The following is a 13,238-nucleotide window of genomic DNA, read 5'->3' on the forward strand; positions in this document are numbered from 1 at the left end:
CTAGTCAGTCATTTTGTATTCCCAATTAACAAACTACCCTATTAAATTCTACACGTTACACTTCGTCAGACACGAGATCATAAGCCATTGACCCTAACCTATCTAGTCTAGTATATATGGGTTTTTTGTTTACTGTAATTCAGGTCCTCCGCTTCCAGCTGAAGACCTCATTGTTATCTCTGTTATCATTATGGTCTTCCGCTTCCAAAGAAAGATTTCGTTGTTATTTTTGACACTACCTAGAGACATAATCTCGAACATTTATGTATCGATGATTTGTTGTTTGTTGTAATTTTTGGTGGAAGCTTTACTGGAGTTGAAATAGTTACGGTTGATATTGGAAATTGATTTTACAATGAAGAACTAATACTGTCTTCATTACTAGGAAAACTTTAGTAGCAGACTGATCAAAGCACCCACCCTTTCCCCAACCCCTCGACCAGCCATCACGTATAGTTCATTTTCCAAAATATATAGATGCAACACTTGATCGTAAAATAGTGATCAATCAATGCATATTCCTAATCAACAAAATACCTTTAAAAGTGCGACATTTAACTCTGGAGACGATAAAAGTGCGGAGTTTTTTGTCTATGACAACCACATATTTTCTTCAATAAAAACACTGAAATTTCACTCTGTCATTAAATGTACGTATACGACGCGATCTAATCAAGTCGTCATAGAGGCGCCCCATGCGAAAATTACCCTTATCAAATGTTACATACTTCGGATTTTTATTGAGCTTAATCCTAAATATTGCACATCTAAATAATTTTCCAAAAATATATGAAACTTTTTACTTGTATCAAAATTCTTTCTGTTTTATATCTTCTAAATTTTATCATAGAGTTAACTAACATTCTCACTTGCGGAATTAAGGGGTGTGGAGATCCCCCCCCCCCCCCCCCCCCCCCCCCCCCCCCCCCCCCCATCATTTCAAAGATTAGAATTTAATGTGCTTGAAATTGCTTTGCTTCAATATTTTCTCCCGTAAGGGAGGGGGACAACCCCTCCCGAACCACCCTAACCGTGATTTGGTTAGTCCTCAATTGCAAAGCCCCTGTAGTCCAATATCCAGCATCCAGTTAATGTAGGGCTTTTACATGTAATATGTATATCAGATATGTTTTATCCCGTGGGGATCAGGTGTTGTATCATATATATAATATGCAGACTGGTCTTTTTGTTTTCTTTGTTTGGCAGAAAAAATTATTTCTATTCTATTCCGAAAAAAATATTACATAACGTTTATATCTGAATCTGAAGTATTTTTTTATTCACTCTACCGATGTAACATTTTCATTAGGTGTTTTATGAAGTTACAAGTAGGTGGTGTAACTGTTATTTACCAATAATGGTTTTATACTTCTTTTTTTTTAAAGCAGATAATATCTGGCTGATTATTTCATACATATATGTATATTGTTTTAGTGTATCAAAAAGTATTCATATTACCAACAGAGGACAATGCAAATAGTTTTCACTACTTTATTGTGCGATGCGCGTCGATCGCTTTCAGCGCCGACGTTTTGTCGCTAATTTTAAAGAAAACCGCGCAGCATGTCCCAATTTCATTTTATCGTAATATAAAAACTAACAAGAATTACAACACGAATAAGGGTCCATCAAAAAGAAAATTTCCTCTACTTTTACAGGCTGTATTTACTTTTCTCTATTTCCATATATGGATATTGGTAAAACGCCGATCTGTTAAAACATTGAGAAATAAAATTGTAAGGAAGCGTACATGTGCAAAAAACAGCTATTTTCTCATAACGTTGCCAGGCATTAGAAATAATTTTTATATGTTCTGAAAGCAGGGAATATATGCTTTTCAAAAATATAAAAAATAGTGCATTCATACGGGAGATTAAAAAAATCGTATCGAGGGGGAAAATGGCCTTGCGACAAAGCGTTGCGTCATATTTAGACGAAGCCATCTTTCGCTTTAAATGCTTTTATTAATTTAATGGCTTTATTTACTTAACTGATTTTTACATAGTTAAAAAATAGAGAAAATTTCCAAAAATATGATATATAGATCATATATCTTATGACCGTAGTTTGAAAGATTTAGAGGCACTCCTTTTGCGCTGTCCCGTTTTTACGCGCCACCGGTCAAATTGACCGGTACGGTAGAGAAGGGGTTAAGAAAATAATAAAATAAAATGTGCTCCCCTACCTAGAATGCCCATACTTCTCGTATAGTCTTTGGCGAGTGAGAGTGGCTGCCTCCAAAACTTCGCCTAAAAGGCTCTGTCAGTCAGAAAGTCAGTCCCAATTGCTGGTGTGCTTTACCTGAGGACTCGTATCTTTTTTGTATGTAACAAATATAATCATGCAAGAAATTATGAATCCTACGTTCATTTTTCAAATTCTTAAAACGAAATTCTTAAGTATTGTGTTATTAATCTAAAGACAGTGTCCATGTTGCTTGTGACTCGACGTGATAGAATTTTTAGGACGCCTGGAAACCCCCCCCCCTCCTTTCTACATCCGCGCATGATGCATCTCACGAACGCATGAAGTGTTATTGGTCATTTTCACCCGCTTATCATGGGTCCGGAAACTCCGAAGAATTAATTTTCTACAAAATATTTCGTGTAAAGGGCAATATTTTCATTTTTTATCAAGCATAGAATTCTCATTCTCTGTATAAAATTCTTAAAAAGGATATTCATTTATTTCATAATCGTGTTTATTGAAATGTTGAGGGGTTCCAGTGCATTAACATGTACATTCCTTTTTGTTCCATAAGCATCAAACATTTTTCGAAGATACCCTAAGACAGTTTTAGAAATGTTTGGTAAACATGCCTGTTTTTTATACGCAGATTATAGTTCAATTCAATATGAAGATAAGAATATACACTATGTGTGATGTAGAAAATGTCATGAATCATTATCTCAGAAAACTCGAAATGGTCAAATAACTGGTCATTGAAATTTAATCCGAATAAAACTAGGGTTTTATTCTTTATCAAGGCAAAGCACAATGGAATTCCAAGATGTTCATTTTCAAACTTATCAATTAGAACTAATTTCTTCTCTCAAACATATTGGTCTCACTATTTCGAATGATTTAAATGGTTTGTGTATATCAACGATATTGTATACAACACATATCAAAAACTAGGACTACTATGGAACTTAAAGCTCACATGAATTCATGAGCACACACACATTTTTCATCTTATCCACCATTTCTATCTCAGGTAGCCTAATTTATTCTACCGTATATATCCGAAATGTGATTGTCACACTTGAGTGATTTTTTAGATGGACTCGACCAGTGCATATCTCCGATAGTAACATATAGGGAATGAGAAATGAATAAAATCCCTTTTTAGAACATCATGTTTTGCTAAAAATTACAAATTATATATTGCATATTAGTGAAAGACTGATTTTGATTACGGATAACTCCGTTTACCTGATCAGGATATAGGGCTCACGGCGGGTATGACCGATCGACAGGGGATGCTTACTCCTCCTAGGCACCTGATCCCTACTCCGGTGTGTGCAGGGGTCCGTGTTTGCTCAACTATCTATTTTGTATTGCTTATAGGAGTTATGAGATTGATCACTGCTCGTGATTTTCACCTTTCATTCTGAAAGTTTAGATAATTTAGAAAATGGGAAAAAAACTTTTCTTGTGTACTTGCAAGTGCATGCAAATATTTTCAGATTAATAGTTATGAAATAAATACAAGAAATAGTATGCCAATTAGATACTGATAATATGGAATAAGCAAAGAGCATGCAAATATATGATTCCCATCAATTTCTCCAAAATACAGGAGCATATCCACATGCAAGGTGAAGATAACGAACAGTGATCAACACGGACCCCTGGACATGTAATGCAGCTGGCATACTCGATAAAAGAAAAAAACCGCATCAAATGACATCTACAGTCCCTGAAACGTTCTACTTTACATTTTCCCGTTCGCTCACCGTCGGTTCACCGTGCACTTTCCGTGCTTTCTTCGTTTAGAGCTTTTTCGCTCACCGTGCGTTCACCGTTCACTGTCATTCGGAACACCAAAATGAAAGGATCGATTTTCATAGAAAGGCAAAAATGAAAAAGGAATCTGTGCGTAAGAGTGAAAGTAAACTTTGATTTTATATCAGATATTTCATTTATAAAGTACAACTGTCAGGATTATCAACTACGAAAATTCAAGGAAAATTGCAGACCATTCGCCAATATGATGATATATGTGTAGTTCAGTACAATAAACACGTTTATCCGCATTAGAAATATACAAATATTGCACAATCTAAATGTAAATTCATGGTCACACTATTAATTTTCTACGTACATTAATTCTGGGATTGTTTCCTCGATATGCTATACATGTATTTGCAACAAAATGAATTACGCAAACTCTACATGGGAATAAACCTTTTATACTATTCAGAAACATTCAGGTGTCAACACGAGGTACCTATACATCCGTGTTGTATGTTTAATGTATTTATCTTGACTCCTTTTGGGGATGTTTTTTTAATTGCATGTAATCCAAACATACGCGCTCGTAAATTTTGAAATCATGCATGTGCACCTGTAAATCCCTGGCGCTAATTACTAGACTATCTTTATTTCACATGCATTGTTTATACTATTGTATTAACAAATTAAATACTATATATATATATCCTAAGTCAAAATGCAATACATGTAGTAGACCGAGATGACACACCAATATCTGGTTTATGAAAACTTCAAGAATTCTAAATATTATAGAATATATGTTTCAACTTTTCATGTATACATGTATCTGTACATGTAATACTGTAAACAATATACATAAGTGTAAGAAATTTTCTTTTGTTTGTGCAAGATTGCTGCGTGTATTGATGTGATATTTGCGATCATTTCATGAGAACTGTACATCCAGTACTTGCATAAAAATGAACAAACAGATGGATTCATATATGTATTCCCTACCTGATTTTCCCAAATACACCGAATGAATAGACCATTTTGCGTTCACTTTGCGTTCACCGTGCGCTCACCATTCACCCAATTGCGTTCACCGTGCGCTCTGTGTGCGCTCACCGTGCATTCACCGTGGGGAAAGTAGAACTTTTCAGGGACCGATGATGTGCACTTACCGACAATGTTAGATTTTCTTTATTCTGATAAATCCACAAAACAAACAAATAAATTCCATTTGTTTCTCGACAGAATTATACATACTGCGACACAATCAGGATATCTTCAATCAGGGGATATATCGGAAGTTGAATATTTTTCCTGTAGTGAACGCTGGACTGGTCTAGGGTTTTGCAGTTTATTGAAATCAGTTTCAGGGCAATATATGTATCCGTAATGAAAAAAGTCCGGAAAACTGTTTTACCTATTTTGAGTCCAAAAGTAGGTCAAGGATGGACCAATTCGTCATTAACTTGTCTCTTTCTAAACATTTATCACACAATAAATATGATCTCACCTATCGACTCAGTTGAGAGACATAAACTCCATTTCCAGGATATAGTACGATATTACTACATACATTGTACATGTAAATATGGGAAATTGACAATGAATACACTGAAGACACCCCGTTTGTCATGAAGTTGAGTTTTAGGTTTGCTATCAACATCTGCGTTCAATAAAGTGTCTAAATATGAAGCATCTACGTGGACTCTGTCGAGCCTCTCATCCCAAGTTCACAGGGATATATTGAATACAGATATGAATGAAAATTAGAATATTGTTAATTGATAAAACTTCGTCATTATATGTAAATATCGAGATGAAGGAAGCTTTTGGGAATACTCTGCCTCTGTCTTTATTGTGTCAAACCTGCTGTGACACGAGGCCTCAGATTTTGCGGTCTCATTCGAAGGACCGCCCCATTTAGTCGCCTCTTACGACAAGCAAGGGATACCGAGGACCTATTCTAACCCACATCCACACGGGAGCATTTTTATTGAAAAGCAGCTGTCTTTGATATCAAAATAAATTGTAAATGATTTATCATGAGGATTGGTGGTGTAAAGTATTGAAAAGTTCTACGCTTTGGTGTTATTTGCTTTGAAAGAATGCGATATCACACATATTCAGTTATGTCGTACCCTGTTTCGTAGATCCTAGACTCCCGTATCGCTAATGGCTGCTCATTCATCACTAATTGGTGTAAATTTATCCTTGATTACTGTAAATTTGTCATTAATGGCTATTGTTTTATTTCCAAGTGCTGTTAAGTTATCATTAATTCCTGTTATGTATCGGTACCTACTGAAAATGTATCGTTGATTGCTGTTAATTTATCATTAATTCCTGTCATACATCGATAATTGCTGTAAATTTATCATTAATTGCTGTTAATTAACCGCTATTGCTGTTATTTAATCGTTAATTGCTGTAAATTTATCGTTAACTGCTGTTGTATGTAAAATTTAATTTTGACAAAGCTTCCTGACATGCTCAGTTATGGCTCATAAATCCATACGTCGTCATCTTTTGAACGTTATAACGAACATTATGTCCAAGCAAAATGTTTTGTTTTGGAAGGCGTAGGGTGTCAATGTAAAGTTCTTGCCTAGTTGGTTGGTCTAGTGCACCTGTCACATGCTGATAGAAGATTTGGTTCCGCAGGTCGTGAATTCAACCCCTGTGGATATTCAGATAAAATAGTGTGCTTAATATATATCAGAATGTTCACATTCATACCATCAATAATGCGAATGCTTCAGATTATTTGATGATTATTTTAAATGTTTTCCTCATTTTTAGAATTTTTTTATGATGATACCGTCTTGCTCTAGCGGGAATGATAAGCAGTGTTTTTTTTTTTTACTGAAGTATCCTTGATAACTATATAAAATATTTCTGTTAATGTGTAAATTCTGTACTGTTCATGAACATGCCAACCTCGGTAATTCCTGGTACGAGTTTGAAGAATATGTCTCGTAATATGAGTAAATCATTCTGATAGCAATATATTTAAAATATAATAATCAAGGAGCATCCCGGTTAAGCATGGATAAGTGAAAATAACGAACGATGATCAATCTAATAAGTCTTACAAAGAATCAAGCGAAATGAAGAGAAGGCAAACACGGACCGCTGGACATACCAGAGGTGGAATTGGTGTCTAGGAGGAGTAAAGTTTCCTTATTGACCGGTCACACCCGCCGTAAGCGTTCAATGTTGATCAGGCAAACGGAGTAATTCGTAGTCAAAATGTAATGTAAATATCGGCCTAAAAATGGTATGAAACACGTCAGACAGAACTTCAAACAGTGATAGTTTATCAACTCTATAACATCAAATAATTTATTAGGAGCCTGTCGCGATTTGAAAATTGATCATATGCAGAACATGCTCTTGTGTATAGAATCAGTTGAGAGACATAAACACCATATGCAGATAATAATTATATATTGTAACACAAATATGGGAAGGTGACGATTGAAGGTCTGAATCCATCTTGTTTGTCATGAAGTTATGTTGTTAGTTTGGCGTTATCATCTACGTTCAAAAAATATCAAAATATAAAGCAGATATGGAAGACTCTTCTGATGTCCTTTCTTTAGAATTCACTGGGATATATTGAATTGACACATGAATGAAAATAACTATTTTTGATAGATGAAATGTCGTCGATGTATATAAATGTCGTATTGAAACCCTCCGCAAAATATTTTTTTCTCCCGAGGAAGCTTTATGAATACATTCTGTCTCATAAGAAGACGAAAGTGTTAATAATGACCATGGCTATCTCTCATTGTCGCTAATCTAATTTCATTTTGCCATTATAACGTGCTCAAGAATCGTTCTTCAATTCAACATCGATCCAGAATTGTTTTGTTTTTGCAGCATTTTGAAAACAACGTTAACAATGAAAAACTTTGATATCAATTTTAAACAGCCGTGGTGGCTTAGAGGTTAGAGCGTTCGCTACGCATGCGGAAGCCCGGGGTTGGAAGTACTGGACAAGTGGGTACTCAGACGTTTCAGATTGAGTAGCGATGAAATCGTGGTCTAAAAACTGCTCATGATCCGTGAGATAGGTAGAATATAGAGCACTGAATGGGGTCATACCACCGGACGTGTACTGGAAGATGTTGTTGCTGACCGTTCGAGCAGATGGCAGCATGTCGCCCGTCACAGAACGGGTACGTGGGCTGTCAACCACTGTGTAAATACATGCAAATAAAACAGTATCTAGATACAAGACCAATCAAAGAAATATCAGAAGCATATGGGATTTGTTTAAAGCAGCTCCACACGTCATATGAAAATGTTGAATCGCTAAATTTCTTTGGGATTTAAAAAATTTCGACGACTTATTGATCGGTTTCAAACTTTATACATGTACATGTGATAATCTATTTACAGTTTCCTTTAAAGTCAGCATTTTGCCAATTCTATGGTTGGTATAATGATATAGTTTGCCAATACAACCTATTATTGGGTCAAATAATGTATGATGTGTTTCATACCTATTGTTAGGCCGTTCTTGGCACAATGATTTTGACTACTGATTACTTCGTTTATCCTAATAGAGACATAAGGCTCTCGGCAGGTTGACAGGGGATGCTTACCTCTCCTAGACACCTGATCATAACTCTGGTGTATCTATGGATCCATGTTTGCCCAACTATTTATTTTGTATTCCTTATAGGAGTTATGAGATTTATCACTGTTCGTTATCTTCACCTTTCTTATAACAATAACAAATGCTTTTATTCTCATAAAGTCAATTGATCATAAATGTTGTTAATGAATCCATGATGCTTCAAAATTGCATTAGATTATAACCAAATACAAATTGATCTTTTGGTAGAAATCAGGTGAAACCGGAAGCTTGTTTTAACATTAACGTACCACAACCAGACCCACACTTCCCGCCAGGCCAAACCTGTATGAACTTTGTCCGTCATACTGGTGCACCACCTTTGGGGTGTCAAAACGGTCAGTTAGCATTTTTGTTGATAATGTGTAAATTCAAGCCTTCATTTACTATACATTAACTTTATACACGTTAAATGACTTCGATATACATTGAGTCATATATTGTCTGACATGTATCATACCAATTGTTAAGCCGTTCATGGCACACTGATTTTGACCGTGGATTAATCCGCTAACCTGATCGGGCTCACGGCGGTTGGGACCGGTAGGCAGGGGATGTTTACTGCTCCTAGCTACCTGATATCATCTCTGGTATAATCAGGGGTCCCTTTTTGCTCAAGTCTATTTTTTATTCCATATAATTTATGAGATTGATCCACTGTTCGTTATCTTCACCTTATAAAATACAATATAGAGAAAAACACACACAAACGTGTCAGATTCTAATATACAGAAGTGTAATAGTAATCCTTATGGGTTTCATTTTATTGTAAGTATTGTAATCCTATGAGTTTAATGTTATTGTATTGGTTGTAATCCAATAGGTTTGATGTTATTGTATTGGTTGTAATCCAATAGATTTGATTCTAATTATTGTTATCCCTCAGATCTATTTTATTGTAATCCTGATTGTTTCATTTTATTGTAAGTATTGTAATCGTATAAGTATTGTAGTTCTCTGGGTTTGACGTTATTGTATTGCTTGTAATCCTATAGGTTTGATGTTATTGTATTGGTTGTAATGCTATCGGTTTGATGTTATCTTATTGGTTGTAATCCTATAGGTTTGATGTTATTGTATTGGTTGTAATCCTATAGGTTTGATGTTATTGTATTGGTTGTTATCCTATAGATTTGAGGTTATTGTATTGGTTGTAATCCTTTAGGTTTGATGTTATTGTATTGATTGTAATCCTTTAGGTTTGATGTTATTGTATTGGTTGTTATCCTATAGATTTGATGTTATTGTATTGATTGTAATCCTTTAGGTTTGATGTTATTGTATTGGTTGTAATCCTATAGGTTTGATGTTATTGTATTGGTTGTAATCCTATAGGTTTGATGTTATTGTATTGGTTGTAATCCTATAGGTTTGATGTTATTGTATTGGTTGTAAAACTAAAGGTTGGATGTTATTGTATTGGTGTAATCCAATAGGTTTGATGTTATTGTATTGGTTGTAATTCTTAAGGTTTGATGTTATTGTATTGCTTGTAATCCTATAGGTTTGATGTTATTGTATTGGTTGTAGTCCTTTAGGTTTGATATTATTGTATTGCTTGTAATCCTATAGGTTTGATGTTATTATATTGGTTGTAATCCTATAGGTTTGATGTTATTGTATTGCTTGTAATCCTATAGGTTTGATGTTATTGTATTGGTTGTAATCCTATAGGTTTGATGTTATTGTATTGGTTGTAATCCTATAGGTTTGATGTTATTGTATTGGTTGTAATCCTATAGGTTTGATGTTATTGTATTGGTTGTAATCCTATAGGTTTGATTGTATTGTATTGTATTAGTTGTAGTCCCATGGATATGATTTTATTGCATTGGTTGTAATCATATATATAGTTTTTATTTTATTGTAAAGATTGAAGCAATATCGTATACAGGTTTGAGTATACATGGAAACCTGTATAAATGCTCTTTACAATAACCCACTGCACATACTTTATTGGTTGTTATTCATAGCTGTTGCAAATGACTCCTTTTCACATCTATTCTTATTCGATAAAAATAATTTATTTTTCAAACGAAAAAATATTGATATTCTACACGGTAATTGCATTGATAACTTCGTCATGAGAATATACGATTTCATAACATTGGATATTCATATCTTAATCTTGTTTTCTAATATCTCAAAAATGATGTTTTTAAAAATCAATAGTTAAGAATTTGTCTATTTGTAAATTACTAAATTTAATATGGTGAGTTTTTGTAGGCGTTCGTCAGCAGATCGACGAGAGGACATCTTTTGTAGACAGCTCCATGATATATGGTTCTGACGTTACCCGAGAAATTGCACTGGGATCAGGAAGTATTACGACTGTGCTGTATACGGTAAAAGTGGTTATATACGCGAGGGGGAAATTTACACTAGTTACACGGTCACGTAATAGGCATGTAAATTTCCCCCACGCATATAGCTATACACATTTGATACCGTATAGCGGGTTTATTCCGCGGGTTTAAATTTCACGATTTGCTGACTGAAAGGTATGCTAATAATTTTAGCGGAATCAATTTTGGTGGACAGGGAAGAGTTTTGTCTCTTACAAATACTTAAGTTGCAATTGGTTGTATATTTGTCGAGTGAAATTTTGGCGGAAAGGTATCTAACCGCTTAAATAAGCCAAATTTATAACCCCACCCCCTCCCCGGGAAAAAAACCCGTTGTACAGTATGATATATTTTATGTTCAGCTACCGTATATTTCCCCCACGCGTAATGTTGGTCGTGTAATTAAAATAATCTGACAGCAAAATGGCCGCCTCTAAATATTAAAATTACTTGAAAGCATGATAGCCGCCTGTCTGAATTAAAATCATATATAAGCATTTCAATTGGCTGTAAGCATTAGAATCATATGTAAGCATGATCATTATCTGCAAGCAATGGAGTCATCACCAACAAACATGGGAATAATATGTCAATAGTAAAGTCGTCGAAAAGAATGACAAATCTCTGTATACATTAGGGTCATCGCCAAGCATTAGAATCATGCAAGGTGAAGATAACGAACAATGATCAATCTCATAACTCCTATAAGCAATACAAAATAGATAGTTGGGCAAACACGGACCCTGGGCACACCAGAGGTGGAATCAGGTGCCTAGGAGGAGTAAGCATCCCCTGTTGACCGGTCACACCCGCCGTGAGTCCGATATCCTGATCAGGTAAACGAAGTTATCCGCAGTCAAAATCAGTGTGCCAAGAACGGCTTAACAATCGGTATGAAACACGTCAGACAGCATTTGAGCCAATGCGAGGCTGTATTGACGAACTAGATCGTTATAACGACCATAGAATTTGCGAAATGCTGACTTCAAACGAGACTATTGGAATCCCTGTACCCTCAACTTGTTTGTCAATAGTCTGCTTCGATTTACAAACTGACCATACTCAGAGCAAACTCTTGCATGTCAAATCAGTTGAGAGATATAAACACCATATACAGGTGACAATGAAATATTGCCAAATAAATATGGGAAGTTAACTATGGAGAAACTGAAATAAACCTGTTTGTCATAAAGTTGAGTTGTTAGTTTGCCGTTAATATCTACTTTCCAATAAAATATTTAAGTACGAAGCAGAAGTGGACGACTCTGTGGTGTCTTTTATTTTGAGTTCACTGGGATATATAGAATCGACATATGAATGAAAATTATTATCATTGTTAATAGATAATACGTCGTCGAGATATTTAATTGTCGAATTGAAGGCCACAGCAAGAGATTGTTTCTTCGCACATAGGTTTTGAATAAATTCTGCTTCATAGGAACATAAAAACAGGTCAGCTAACAAAGAAGCACAATTTGTGCCTATGGGGATTCCAACAGACTGTTTGAAGACTTGGTCAGCAAAGACCACGGAAATAGTGTCAATGAGGAACTCCAGCATATTTTTTATTCCAACTTCAGAGTACTTGTGCGTGAAATCAGAGTGGCATTTAATAAAGTAATTGTTTGGATTACTGATCACTAAATAGTAATATTTGAGCTTTCCATTTTTGCTGTAAAAGCAATTTCTATCATGTCAAAAAGTATATTCTTTAATCTATCGTGAGGAATGGTCGTGTGAACTGCTAAAAAATCATACATTTTGATGTTGTTGAGTTGAGAAAAGTTGTGCGAATTTAAGTTCACTAAAAGTTCTTTAGAATTTTTTAGAATCTACATATGATTTACACCACATCTGGCAAATGTAGTAGCACAGTGCGTTTGCAGTTTCCCCTTCACGGCTGTTAATATTTTCGTGAGGAGCAAAAATATAAGCTTGGTAGAACATTTAATGGATCCAGCAATGTATCTTTGTTTTTCAGGGTTTTAATGCAAATTTAGAAATCCGATAAAGGTACGGTAACTCATATCCATCCGAATCATTGACCGGGATATTAAATGTGTCTAAAACTGAAGCATGGTTTTGAAGAATTTCGTTTTTTGAAAGGACAGTTGACGTATAAGTACGATTACCAAAGGTGGAATTAATGCCAAGTTCGTTTAAAATACAGTTGGGATAATGAGCCTTACAAATATACGGTTGTTACAATCTTTGTCAGCTGGAACCAAAACATGTTCCTCATGTAACCTATCTAATTCTTTTATCACTTCTGGTTTACTAAACACAGAAGGGTAGAT

This window comes from Ostrea edulis, chromosome 7 (assembly GCF_947568905.1).
Source record: "Ostrea edulis chromosome 7, xbOstEdul1.1, whole genome shotgun sequence".
In the NCBI taxonomy this organism is placed as follows: domain Eukaryota; kingdom Metazoa; phylum Mollusca; class Bivalvia; order Ostreida; family Ostreidae; genus Ostrea; species Ostrea edulis.